The sequence below is a fragment of the Micropterus salmoides genome, unplaced genomic scaffold (genome assembly GCF_014851395.1).
Source record: "Micropterus salmoides isolate LMB-PRFRI ecotype aquatic unplaced genomic scaffold, ASM1485139v1 Ms_hic_scaffold_15, whole genome shotgun sequence".
Taxonomy (NCBI): Eukaryota; Metazoa; Chordata; class Actinopteri; order Centrarchiformes; family Centrarchidae; genus Micropterus; species Micropterus salmoides.
Window position 1 is genome coordinate 17,036,459 of NW_024040596.1, and position 12,381 is coordinate 17,048,839.

Below are 12,381 nucleotides of genomic sequence, written 5' to 3' on the forward strand. Positions count from 1 at the left end.
TCTGTGTTTACCCATGTTTTGATTCATATATTCTGAAGTTCAGGCAAAGACAAACTAAAAATTAGAATTTAGTCAAATCTGGATTTCCAGAAGCTAAATAAAGTCATAAAGTCAGGAGTTTGGGTGGAAATACTGTACCTACTTTGTTCATCTGCTCGTCTCACTGTCCTTACCCCTCCTCTCGAAGCTCGTGCTGGCCTGAAACTTACTTGCTGAAGTTAGGGATGCGAATAAAGAGTCACAGACAAAACTCAAAGAACCTTTTATTTTTGGCAGTATGACGTGTGAGTTTGAGCCACAGTCTGCCTGCAGATACATGTTACATTATATAATGGGAATCTTTCAGGTTTGATTCCTCCTTGCTGAAGGGTCAACATGCATTCAAAGGCATTCAGATGGCTATAATTATGTGGTGAGGACACTCAGTGTGTATGAGCACGCACACATGGACATACAATTGTAATGTACTTTCTCTAACAGACCCTTTAATGCAAGGTTTGCATCATTCTTTGATCTGGCCAACGTTACATCTGTCTTGTGTGTCAATTTCACTCTCTGGATTTTTTTTCCACTATCCAAGTTTTCACTTTAAATACTTTTACATTTTTCAAAGTTTGATTACTGAATGTGAAGATACTGCCAGATGCTGGTTAGCTTAGCTTAGCACCAAGACTGGAAACAGGAAGTCACTGCACCCAGCCAAGAAATAATGTGGTACATAACTCTGTAAATCCACAACATGTTGTTCTTACACTACATTGATTGTTCAAACTAGACAAACTAGATCAATAACCATGTCATGACTATGAAGGTCCCCTGACCTCGGCGAAGTAGTAAGAATGGCGATGTTGTTTTATCAAGTGATGTCAAATGTGTGATTTTGGATGGCATGGTTTAATTTATTACCTTAGGACAGAGCCAGACAAAATATTGCCAGCTTTGTGCTAAGCTAACCAGCCTCTGGCTGTAGCGCCATCTGATTCATATGTGTTCATTTAAGTTAACATTCTTTTCATTTATTTCTCTGCAAGTTAATGAATAAGGGTATTGCTCAAAATGTCGAATTGTTCCTTTAAAGAGTCATTTCCATTTGACATTTCAGTAACCAGTAAAGACACCCATAATTCTTGCTTTGTCATGGCCTAATTAAGGATCTGACTGGCTAAATTCTCCGTTCCAACAACTACGCCTTTGACCTTGGAGCAGAGAAAATGCTTTTGCATGTATAAATAGCAGGAGAAACCAAGTGATTAGGGGTCTCATGACAAACAGCGCCAGACCTCGGGCCAGAAGCTGTGACCCTGCATACTCATCTCTGCTGTATCGCTTCAAAAATATTTCATCTGGTTATTCTTTGTACATGTATTAATTCTATTATTTCTTGCTCTTATGAGACAAAACAAACAAAGAACTTTGTCCCATGCAAAGCCTCTTTGTGAGGACTGTCAGCGCGCAGACTCAACACGGACTGACGCCAAGACTGAAAGACCTTTTTTTCCTTAACCATTTTAAAAAGGTTGCCAGTCAGTTAGAATTGCCTGTGATTTCCGAGTTTCCTTAAACAAAAGCCATGGAGCACCTCACATTGCCTCAGGCCTCAGCCAGCGACATCGTTTAATGGAGTGTTTGAAGGCATGGAAAAGCTGCTGCTAATTCCTAATTACGTAGCCTTCCTCAGTTTAAAGTCTACTCTGACGTTTCCATTGTGCTGCTCATCAGGATGGATTTAGAAGTGGAACAACATTCACACAGAATAACAGCATGAAGTGATTTGGAACAAAGAAGTGATGTTCCACGACTTCACTTAATCTCATCACTTACAGCTTCTCTGCAGTGCCAGGATGAGGTCTGAATGTGTGTGTTACAGAGAGATCAAGAGAAGGGGACAGGACAACTGCATGTGTTTATGTGTGCCTCTGAACGTAGTGTATGTGTACTTGAGTGTTTGATGGAAAAAGCCCACACTGCCAGGATGCATTAGTGTAACCCTCCCCACCCGTCCACCAGCCTGACCCCTGCCTGCTATTCTGCTAGTTTCAGACCTGCCTCACCAGCGTCCGAGGGAAGCCAGGCTTGATGGACATGTGCTCCTGAACAGCCATTACAACCTTGTATATACCCTCCAACTCATATCTGTAATCCACTATTTGGGATACGGTCGGAGAATATAGGACAATTAAATGTGGCATCAAACTCCAGAGGAGGGAAAATGTGTAGTAGAAAAAGTCAAGGTTGTTTTAGTTGATGCGAACGCATACATGCACAAACTGTTACTCACTGGTAGGCCCTACATGTTGGGACAAACTACTGTATGTTACTGACAGAAGGGATACTCAACACTGACATGTTGTCGTGGCAGACTTCCTGTCAATCAGACACATTCTGTTCTTTGCACTGACTGGGGACATGTAGACAAAACATCCTGCTGCCGCATTTGAAAAACTCTTTCTCGGTCTTCCCTCATTTCTTCTTTTGAGTTGTATTCATTTATTTTGTCCTTTTGTTCCCTTTCCTTTGTGTAGTTATAACATTTTCCTCCTTTAACTTGGAAATGGCTTGGCAGTGGCTTCAGTGTTTTTCAAAATTTTTAACAGGTCCGAAAATAAACTGTATCTACCCGAACTGGCAGCAGAGTTTGAAAACAAACATAAAATATTCAGATTTTTTCCCATAAGTACTCTTGTCTAAAAAGACCCAAAATGTGGTAGTTGATTACTTGATTACTAGAAGGATACTAGGAATGATATCTATCCCAAGCAGATCACTATAATCGTTATGTTTTTTGTTTTTTTTACACAGCGGTTTCAGGTCAACATAATTTCAGCCAGCATATAATAATGCTCAAGCACTTGAAAGAACTGAGAGTACCATTTTCTAATAGGACATACTATAAGTTGTATGTAATGTCTTTGTGCATCTTAATAAATAATTTATTAATGCTTCGTAAACCAGTGATAAGCTATCTGCCAGGTTGTAAAAAGTCCATTTGGTTGGTGGATATCCCCCTCCAAAACAATTTGCTTTGCTTTGTCTCTAAATCAACATCTCCACACACTGTCTAGTAAAGCTGCAGAGCATCTGGAGCAAAATTCAACTTATTCAACAATTTAAGATTAAGATTTAAAACTGTGAACCTAAGAGATTATCAGAAAGTGAGTAAAAGAGGAAGTGGGTGAACTGTCCACTAGAGGAGACTTTCAAAATTGAAGTCTAAGGCTTGTGGTATTTCATGTAATCTCAAATAATCTGATGAAAGACAAAAATCAATGTATCTATCTCTCCAATTTTTTTAATTTCCCCACCCAGTATGTGCCATGAACATAGTTTTTTCTTAAAGATTGAAAAATCCATATTATGAAAATTGGTCACAAATGTGAACTTTTATTTTGAAAAAAGGCTAAATGATTCCCTGAAACAGTTGGGCACAGTAGTTTCTAGCGAACAAAAACTCAAACAGGAGTAATTTTTTGTGTTAAGTGAGTACTCATAGCCATAGCCTATGTGGGATTGCATCAAAACAACCTATAGTGCCCATGTTCATGGCAATGAAAGACCATTTCACCCACAGCAATAGTGCGGCTCATTGATGAGTGTTGCATAGTTTTTGGACAACAATTGAGCTCTATGGCACAGAGGAATAAGCTACATCAGGCTTTGGCTACACAGACAATACCTACTAGTAGGATCAATTGATTGTCAATTGTAGAGTCAATGATGCTCAAATGGATTATATAGATTTTTCAATAGTTACTAATTTTATTCTGAAAAATTAATACATCAATTGGTTCCAAATATATTAGAATATAAACCATCTATGAAGTATTATTGAACTAGGAGATATATTTTTTTACTTTCTCTCAGTTCAGTGCATGACATCTCCAAGTTACACACTGTAGGAGTATTGTTTATCTCTTTGGTCAATTCTCTCTCTAATCTGATCAACAGTTAAGATATTCTTGGAACTAGGTTATTTAACCAGTGCTGCTCGGTTGACAAGCCGACCCAGAAAAGAGAGCACTTGGCCATGGGCAGTAAATGATTATCCATGCTGTTGGCTCATTATAGGGTGAAAAAGCTTTGAGGCAACAGGTGAGGGATTGCGAGGAGCTGACATGGCAGACGTTCAGTCACTGGATGTGTATTTTAGACTTATGTCATTTAGACTCGATCTGTTTCCCACATGGATTGAGTCTGCAGATTTAGACTGATGCTATTCATAATGCTCACTGAAATGCTGTCCCAGACACTGATGATGAATAGGTTATGGATATATGTGTGCGTCACACATGCATTATTATGCATGTCAAGGATGGCTGTTTCCATGTTTGTCCCGTGTTTATCTCTGTTTTTCCATTAGCCCCATGTGTCTGTGTGATTGCTTGAAGATATTCTTAACACAATTTATTTAAAGCAAGAACTTTTAACTTATTTTATAAGGCAACCCCAGTGGCTTCAAGAGGCAGAACAGTGGCACATTCAATTTCTGTTAAAGTCCCAATATTTTCTTGAGTTTCTTTAGATATTCAAGATATTATTATTATTTTTTTTTTTAGGACCACAATTAACAAAAGAGCAACAAAAGATGGTAAGGTATGCTGTCATTATGGCTTGTTTTACCTTTTACCTAAGCCACTTAAATGTTTATCTATGACATGCTAAACCATAGTGTAACAGTAGCACAAATAGAGAAGAGTCATAAGTCAGCTAACTGATTTGAGGAGTTGTCACACATTGATATCTGTCCAAAGTTTGCTATCATAGGCTAATATTAGCCAAACTGATATACTGTAAAAGCCAATATTAATGTCTAATTTTAGTGTATCACAGATCAGTGTGCAGATAAGCCAATGAGTAACATCGCTCGCTCTTTCCCTGGCAGGTCTGCTTTACACTATGTTCTTGTAAGGCTATAGCTTTTTTTTTTTTTGCTGGCTATAAGCAAACGTTTTGCCAGGTGTCTGGCCTATCTCTGATTTGTATAGCCTCCTTAATGTATCCAAGGTGTATCACAGCACAGGTGTGTGGAATGGCATAAACCACAATGTCTTTTATGGTTGCATTTACACTCGCTGGCCACTTTATTAGGTGCACAATTTAATGCAATTTGTCGGAGACATAATGTAGTTTATTTGTTTTATGTTATCATTATTTAAACCACTAGGTGACAATATGTATACACTTGTAGATACAACATTTAATCACAGGGTGGAGCATTAATGTAGGAAGTGCACATAGCTAAGCTCCAAGTGATGAGAATCAGATGCAGCAGCTCCTCAGGCAGGTTAAGCTTCTTGAGCTGACGCAGGAAGTACATCCTCTGCTAGGTCTTCTTGATTATGGTGTCAGTGGGCTCTCACTTCAGGTCCTGGGATATAGTGGAACCCAGAAACCTGAAGGATTCCACAGCAGACACAGGGTTGTTGAGTATGGTGATGGGGAGCAGAGTGGGGGGGCTCCTCCTGAAGTCCACGGTCATTTCCGCAGTTTTGAGCGTGTTAAGCTCCAGGTTGTTCTGACCGCACCAGAGAGCCAGCTGATCAACCTCCCGTCTGTAGGCCGACTCATCACCATCCCGGATGAGGCCAATGACCATCGTCAGCGAACTTCAGGAGATTGACAGATGGGTCTCCTGAGGTGCAGTCATTGGTGTAGAGGGAGAAGAGCAGTGGGGAGAGCACACACCCCTGGGGGGCACCATTGCTGATAGTCCGGGTGCTGGATGTGATGTTTCTCAGCCTCACCTGCTAACTCCTGTCAGTCAGGAAGTTTGTGATCCACTGACAGGTGGAGGCTGGCACAGTGAGCTGGGTGAGTTTGGTGCTGAGGATGTCCAGGACGATGGTGTTGAACGCCAAGCTGAAGTCCACGAACAGGATCCTTGCATATGTCCCTGGAGAGTCGAGGTGTTGCAGGATGTGATGCAGACCCAAATTGACTGCATCATCCACTGACCTGTTAGCCCTGTAGGTAAACTGCAGGGGGTCCAGCAGTGGGCCTGTAATGTCCTTCAGGTGGGCCAACACCAGTCTTTCAAAGGACTTCATGACTACAGATGTCAGGGCAATAGGCCTGTAGTCATTCAGTCCAGAGATGGAGGGTTTTTTTGGGACCGGGATGACTGTGGAGCGTTTGAAGCAGGAGGGAACTTCACACAGCTCCAGTGATTTGTTGAAGATCTGAGTGAAGATGGGGGCCAGCTGGTCCGCACAGATTTTCAGGCACAATGGTGAGACAACGTCAGGTCCAGGAACCTTCCTGATCTTCTGCTTTTGGAAGAGGTGGCTCACGTCCTCCTCACAGATCTTGAGTGCAGGTGAGAGGTCAGAGGGGGAAGGTGACTGGTTGAAGATGGCGTTGGAGTGGGGGAGAGGTGTGACTCTGGGCTTTTCAAACCTACAGTAGAAACCATTCAGCTCGTCTGCCAGTCGTTGAGTACCAGCAGTGTTGGGGGATGGTCTCTTGTAGTTTGTGAGTGTCCGTAGGCTGCAAAGCTGTTATTTAGCTTTTCAGCATAGCACCTCTTTGCAGCTTTGACCTCTTTAGTCAGCGTGTTCCTGGCCTGGTTGTACAAGACTCTGTCCCCACTTCTGAAGGCCTCCTCCTTGGTCTGACAAAGCTGCCAGAGTTTCGCTGTGAACCAGGGTTTTTGGTTGTTGTATGTGCGGAAGGTTTTAGTCGGCACACACATGTCCTCACAAAAACTGATGTAAGATGTCACATTGTCAGTTAGTTCGTCCAGGTCAGTGGCTGCAGCCTCAAAAACACTCCAGTCAGTGCAGTCAAAGCAGGCCTGTAACTCCAGCTTTGACTCATTGTTCCATCTTTTCAACAGGTTTAGCAGATTTCAGTTTTTGCCTGTGTGTTGGGATAAGATGAACCAGACAGTGATCAGTGAGTCCAATGGCTGCACGGGGAACAGAGCGATAGGCGTCCTTTAACGTTGTGTAGCAGTGGTCCAGTGTGTTAGTGTCCCTGGTGGGACACTTGCTGTCTGTACTTCGGAAGTTCATGACTGAGGTTTGCTTTGTTAAAGTCCCCAAGAACAATGAGCAGGGAGTCTGGATGTTTTTTTTCTGGTTGGCCAGGTGTAGTAACGCCTCACTAACACAGGCCTGAGGTGGAATGTAAACAGCAACCAGAACAAACGAGGAAAACTCCCGCGGTGAATAAAACGGTTTACAGTTTATAAATATTGTCTCTAGGTGAGGCCTGCATGATTTCTTCAACACTGTGACATCTGTGCACCAGTCTTCGTTTATATAGAAAGTCCGCCTCCCCGTGTTTTTCCCATGAGCTCCCGTGAGCTCCCTTTCGCGATCCACGAGGATGAGATTAAATCCCGGTAGGTGAAGTGCGCTGTCCGGGATGCGCTCGGTGAGCCAGGATTCGGTGAAACAGAGGGCAGCAGATCTGCAGAAGTCCGAGTTAGTTCTGTTGAGGAGCAGCAGTTCGTCCATTTTGTTGTCCAGAGAGCGGACATTCGCCAGGTGGATTGAAGGGAGCGCAGTACGAAATCCCCACTGTCTCAGCTTAACCAGCGCACCTGCACGTTTCCCCCTGCGCCGTTTCCGAAGGATCCCAAACAGAGCTGCCACTCCTGCAACTAATAACTCCGGGAAAGTTCCAGGGTTAATAAAGAGCGGTGGAATAGTATGAGCAGTTGAAAGTCCAATGTTTAAGAGCTCTTCTCTGGTGTAAATTACTAGAGAGGGACGGCAGAAAACAGCGTTAACAAACAAAAACACAAAAAGCACTACGGAGCATAATCCCAAGGCAGCCGTCTGAGGCGCCATCTTGGAGTACTAATACTACTAATAAAATACTAATATAATACTAATATAATACTAATACTACTAATATAATCTAATATAATACTAATACTACTAATACATAGAGATTGATTGTTCAAGTAGGTTATTACAACCCATACTTACATTTATTATTAGGCCTTGACCTCTAGTGGCAGTATGACAGTAGCAAAGGAGGAAGTTGGGTAATGTTGTATAAAGAGTGAGACAGTCTGTGCAAGGAGGTGTTTGGGATGGATAGATGGGTGAAATTCAGGACTTTCACTTACTGGCGTTTATGTCCCGTGTGAAACCAAGTCAGTGTTGTCTTATTTAGAGTTTTAGGTTTAGGAGTTAAGTCAAGAGATTTATGTGAATTACATAACATACTTATTTTGACCAAAACCACAATGTTTTCCTAAACCAAACCAAGTTGTTTTATTGCCGATACCTAACTGCGACTGTATTACATTAACCACATGTTTAATGTTGTGTGACTTATGTAACGTAATTAAGGTCGCTGGACAAGTAATTTCCTACGGTCATTTATGTTGTTTGGGAAGGCACTTGCAATCAACCTATTTTGTCATTTAGGCATGTGGACATGTTGGGCCACTGAGTATACATTGTCCCTGAAAGACTTCAGTTTAGTGCATCTCCAGAAAACAGGAGTATGGTTGGCCTCCAGGGTGCCACAGAAACTCAAACATAGTTGCTGGCTGTCTGTTTTTGATTTGGGGTGTTACAAAGAACAGGGTTAGATTCTTCCCGCCAATTGTTGATGTTATTAGTACCATCATAGGCTTTTCCTACAATTACATGTCAAAATGTCTGCTGTGAAAACAGCTGTTGGCCCCAAATATCCAGTATCCATTGGCTGTCGTAAAAACATCTAGCATTTTTATAAGGTTACTGTATGTTTCTTTGTGCAGTAGCTGATTTAATAAAGTGAAAGCAAACAAAACTCATGCAGTGGAGTCAGTTCCTCCTCCGCCCTACTAAAACAAGGTTATCAAGTTGTGGAAATAGCTGAAGGAAACATGGACTCTTAATGCATTTATCCCCCCCCCCGTCACCACTGAGTTACAGCATCCCAGTGTGCAGAAGGAGCGGACTAACAAATGCAGGAAGAGGGATATCTACATGACCCCTCACCCAAGACAACCAACTAATATAGACATGAAGACAGATGGGTGCTGTGTGTGTGCATGCATGCGTGTGTGTGTGTGTGTGTGAACAGATTGACTTTGTCCAGCATATATGTTTTATGTGTATATGATGATTGAAGACATACAAGGGTTGCATGTGTGTTTATGTATGACAGTATAGTTCATCAGGTCCAGCAGATATGGGGCTTGCAGTCACCGGCCAAGGGCAAAGAAAAGACCATAGGGCTTTCTTTAGAGCCTCTTCCTCCCTGCTGAACTTTTGACTGGAATTATTCTAAATGAAATAAATAACAATCAAGGACCCATTATATAGCAAATTAAATGAAAACCATGAATGGTTGTTTCGTACTTCTTCGACGATGTTCTCATGTTTTATGACTTCCTTCCCTGTCCTGGTCATTGTTAAGGTGACTCGGCTTCATTTGAGGAAACAACATAAACTTGTAAATCAAATTGTTAATCATTTATCTCACCCACTGAATGTGTGAGAAACTCTTGTGGGTTGGTGGCCGGTGGTTGGTTGACCATGTGTGCTGACACCCTTATCTGTAGATAACATTGTTTTGGACGGGTGGCTGACTGAGGGGACCAGGGGGCACGAAATCATCCCGTGTCAGGCCATGTGTTCCCCTGATAGTGACAGTGAGGGTGTTGCCCTCACCTATTTCTCTCGAATATTGTTCACAAATCTGTCAAAATCTGTGTTAGTGAGCACTTCTCCTTTGCTGAGATAATCCATCCACCTCACAGGCATTCCATATCAAGATGCTGATAAGAGAGCATGGGTATTGCACAGGTGTGCCTTAAGCTTGCCACCATAAAAAGGCCACTCTATGGAATGTTGGTCCAATCTCCTTCAGTGGCTGGTCAGGTCGAGACTCCGATGAGGACGAGCATGCAGATGAGCTTCCCTAACAGCACCTGAATGATTCCCAGTGTACAGAGCACCAATGAGTAATTAAATTTATCCTTTTGAAAATGTATTCTCTAATCTTAAAGCTGTTTTAATTTTTTATTAACAATGTATCACATGAATACTTGTATGTGTAAAGGGTCGCTTGTAGTGACAAACCCACAGATTTTCACCTGACTCTGCAGTTCTCCATTAGTTTTATGAAGCGTTTGAGCGTATTTCAGCTCATTGTTTTGATTTTACTTTTTTCATACACTCTCACTGCTCTCAACAGCACAATTTTTATAGACCCACTATACCATACTGGCTAATCACCAAATGCCAAACTGACAAAGTTTGTGATTACCAGGTGAACATATTGGAGCATTTAGCAGCTAAAGAGCCAGATATTTCCCTTACAAGTTGGTAGAGACCAAAACAGAGCTCCAACTCAGTGCTAATTTTATTCTGTGTCTGCTGGCTGTGTAAATACACAACAGCTGGCTAACAAGGTCACCACATCAACTTAAAAAGGTGAAATTATTCATTGTTGTGTTGTGTTGAGTTCATGTGCAACTCAAATTTCACTGTCAAACAACCATCACTGGCAAGAAGCTCAGGGTATTGCTGCTGTTCCCCGGATTGCAATATAACTGTATTTCTGGTCTATTATTATTTTTGTCTATTTGTATTAGATTTATATCTATTTAAATCTCATTTTATTCTATTTAAAAAAAAATTGTATTGCTTTTGAATTGCCTCTTGTGTGTGAATGTGAATGAATAAAGCTGCTTTGCTTTACCTTGAATTTCCTTTTATTACGTGTCTGTTGATCAACCAATAGACCTTTTTCACAGCAGACATTTTGGCATGCTATAAAAAGATAAGCACAGGCGCTGATAACATTAAAAACCACAGCATTTCATTTATTTCAGTTACTTCCTGGAATTTAGAAACTGAACTGAGGAAGTTGGCATATATTGCTCACATTTCTTGCTAGTACTACATTCATATCCATCCGCAGAGTAGATAAATCATCATTAGTAATGTAATAAAAAAACAAATGGAAGCTTTATCAGTAATAACTAATTTAGAAAGAACTGAACTCAGTGACTGAGATTTTACACATACTGAAGAAAACAATTTCCTAGTTGTACAACGTGCAAGCTAACTTAATTGCTAACACTTTCTAACAAGTTTCTCTAGACTCAGTGAACATGACCACCTCTACTTTTTTACTTTCTACACACACAACTGGTAAGGTTTACTTTGATGAGGTCCTTTCACAATTACTGACCGGTAACTAAGCATGTCTCATGTGTGCCACAGGGGATTTAATCAGCCTGTTGACGTTGCTATGCTGATTAATGGTCTCATTGGCTGGCATTAGTTTATTAAACTAATTGTAAATGTCAAATTCATCAAAGAAGAGACTGATATGACTATGTAATCAATTATAGCTTCAATGAATGCAAGGTAGCCACAACTGAGGAAAGGTGATTATGGGAAACATCAAGAAGTTGATGAAGCAAGCTGTTTATAATGTGAACAACAAACAACACAAAGAAATTCAATACAAGGCTGCTTTACAGGAGTCCAAGAGGGGTGGCCCTTTAACTTCCTGCCTGTCTCCAACCATCATCTCCACTCCTTCTTAAACTTCAGTCTCTCTCTTCCAGTCTCTCATATCCAGGCACACACAGCACTTACATCCTCCCTCCATTAATGCCTCCTGCCTGCCCTCCACCCACCCCTTCTCCATTGTGTGCGCGTAGATTCTCCACTCCCTCCCATGGTGCGCAGCGTTGCACAGTGAGGAAGCTGCCCTTCCACTTCCTTCTTCACTGGTGAGAACAATTCATGCCTGGTCTCTCACCCCTGTCTCTCTCTCCCTCTCTGTCTCTCTCTCTCTTAAATCCAGACTACATTCAGCTGCCAGGTTTCTTGTTTTCCTGATGCAGGGTCTGGTCCTGAGAAATCTAATTACAGACCTCAGACATATACATCCACCATGACTCCAGAACAGATTTTTTGGAAAGTGTATGCAAATTGTAATAATACTGTACGATATAACATATTGTAATGTGTGGGACGGACATGATGGTACAGGTGTTGTTGGTCCTATTTTGCTTCCTTGGGGCATACATAGACAGAGATGCTCACAAGTCTTTGAGCTAGAGCAAAGTCCTTATAGGCAAGTCATGCCACTCAGCTGCCATCTTGTTGATGCCTCCGGGCAGCTATTTCGGACTAACAAGACCAGGCACCTGTCTAAATGAATAGGGAGAGAGCCAGAACTGTACTTATACAGGTCACCAGGGCATAAAAACGACATCAATATAATCTTCATTAAAATCTGATAAAAATCGCTGAAGCATTTGACAACTTTGACCCAAAATAAGGCTTAAAAAGCGTTTTTCCCAATCAGTTATACTTCTACTAGGCATGCGTCACCACTTCCACAGATGCGCAGTAGAAGTAAAACAGACCATTACGTCAGTGGAACCATACGATTGGCTGAAATATGTTTCCT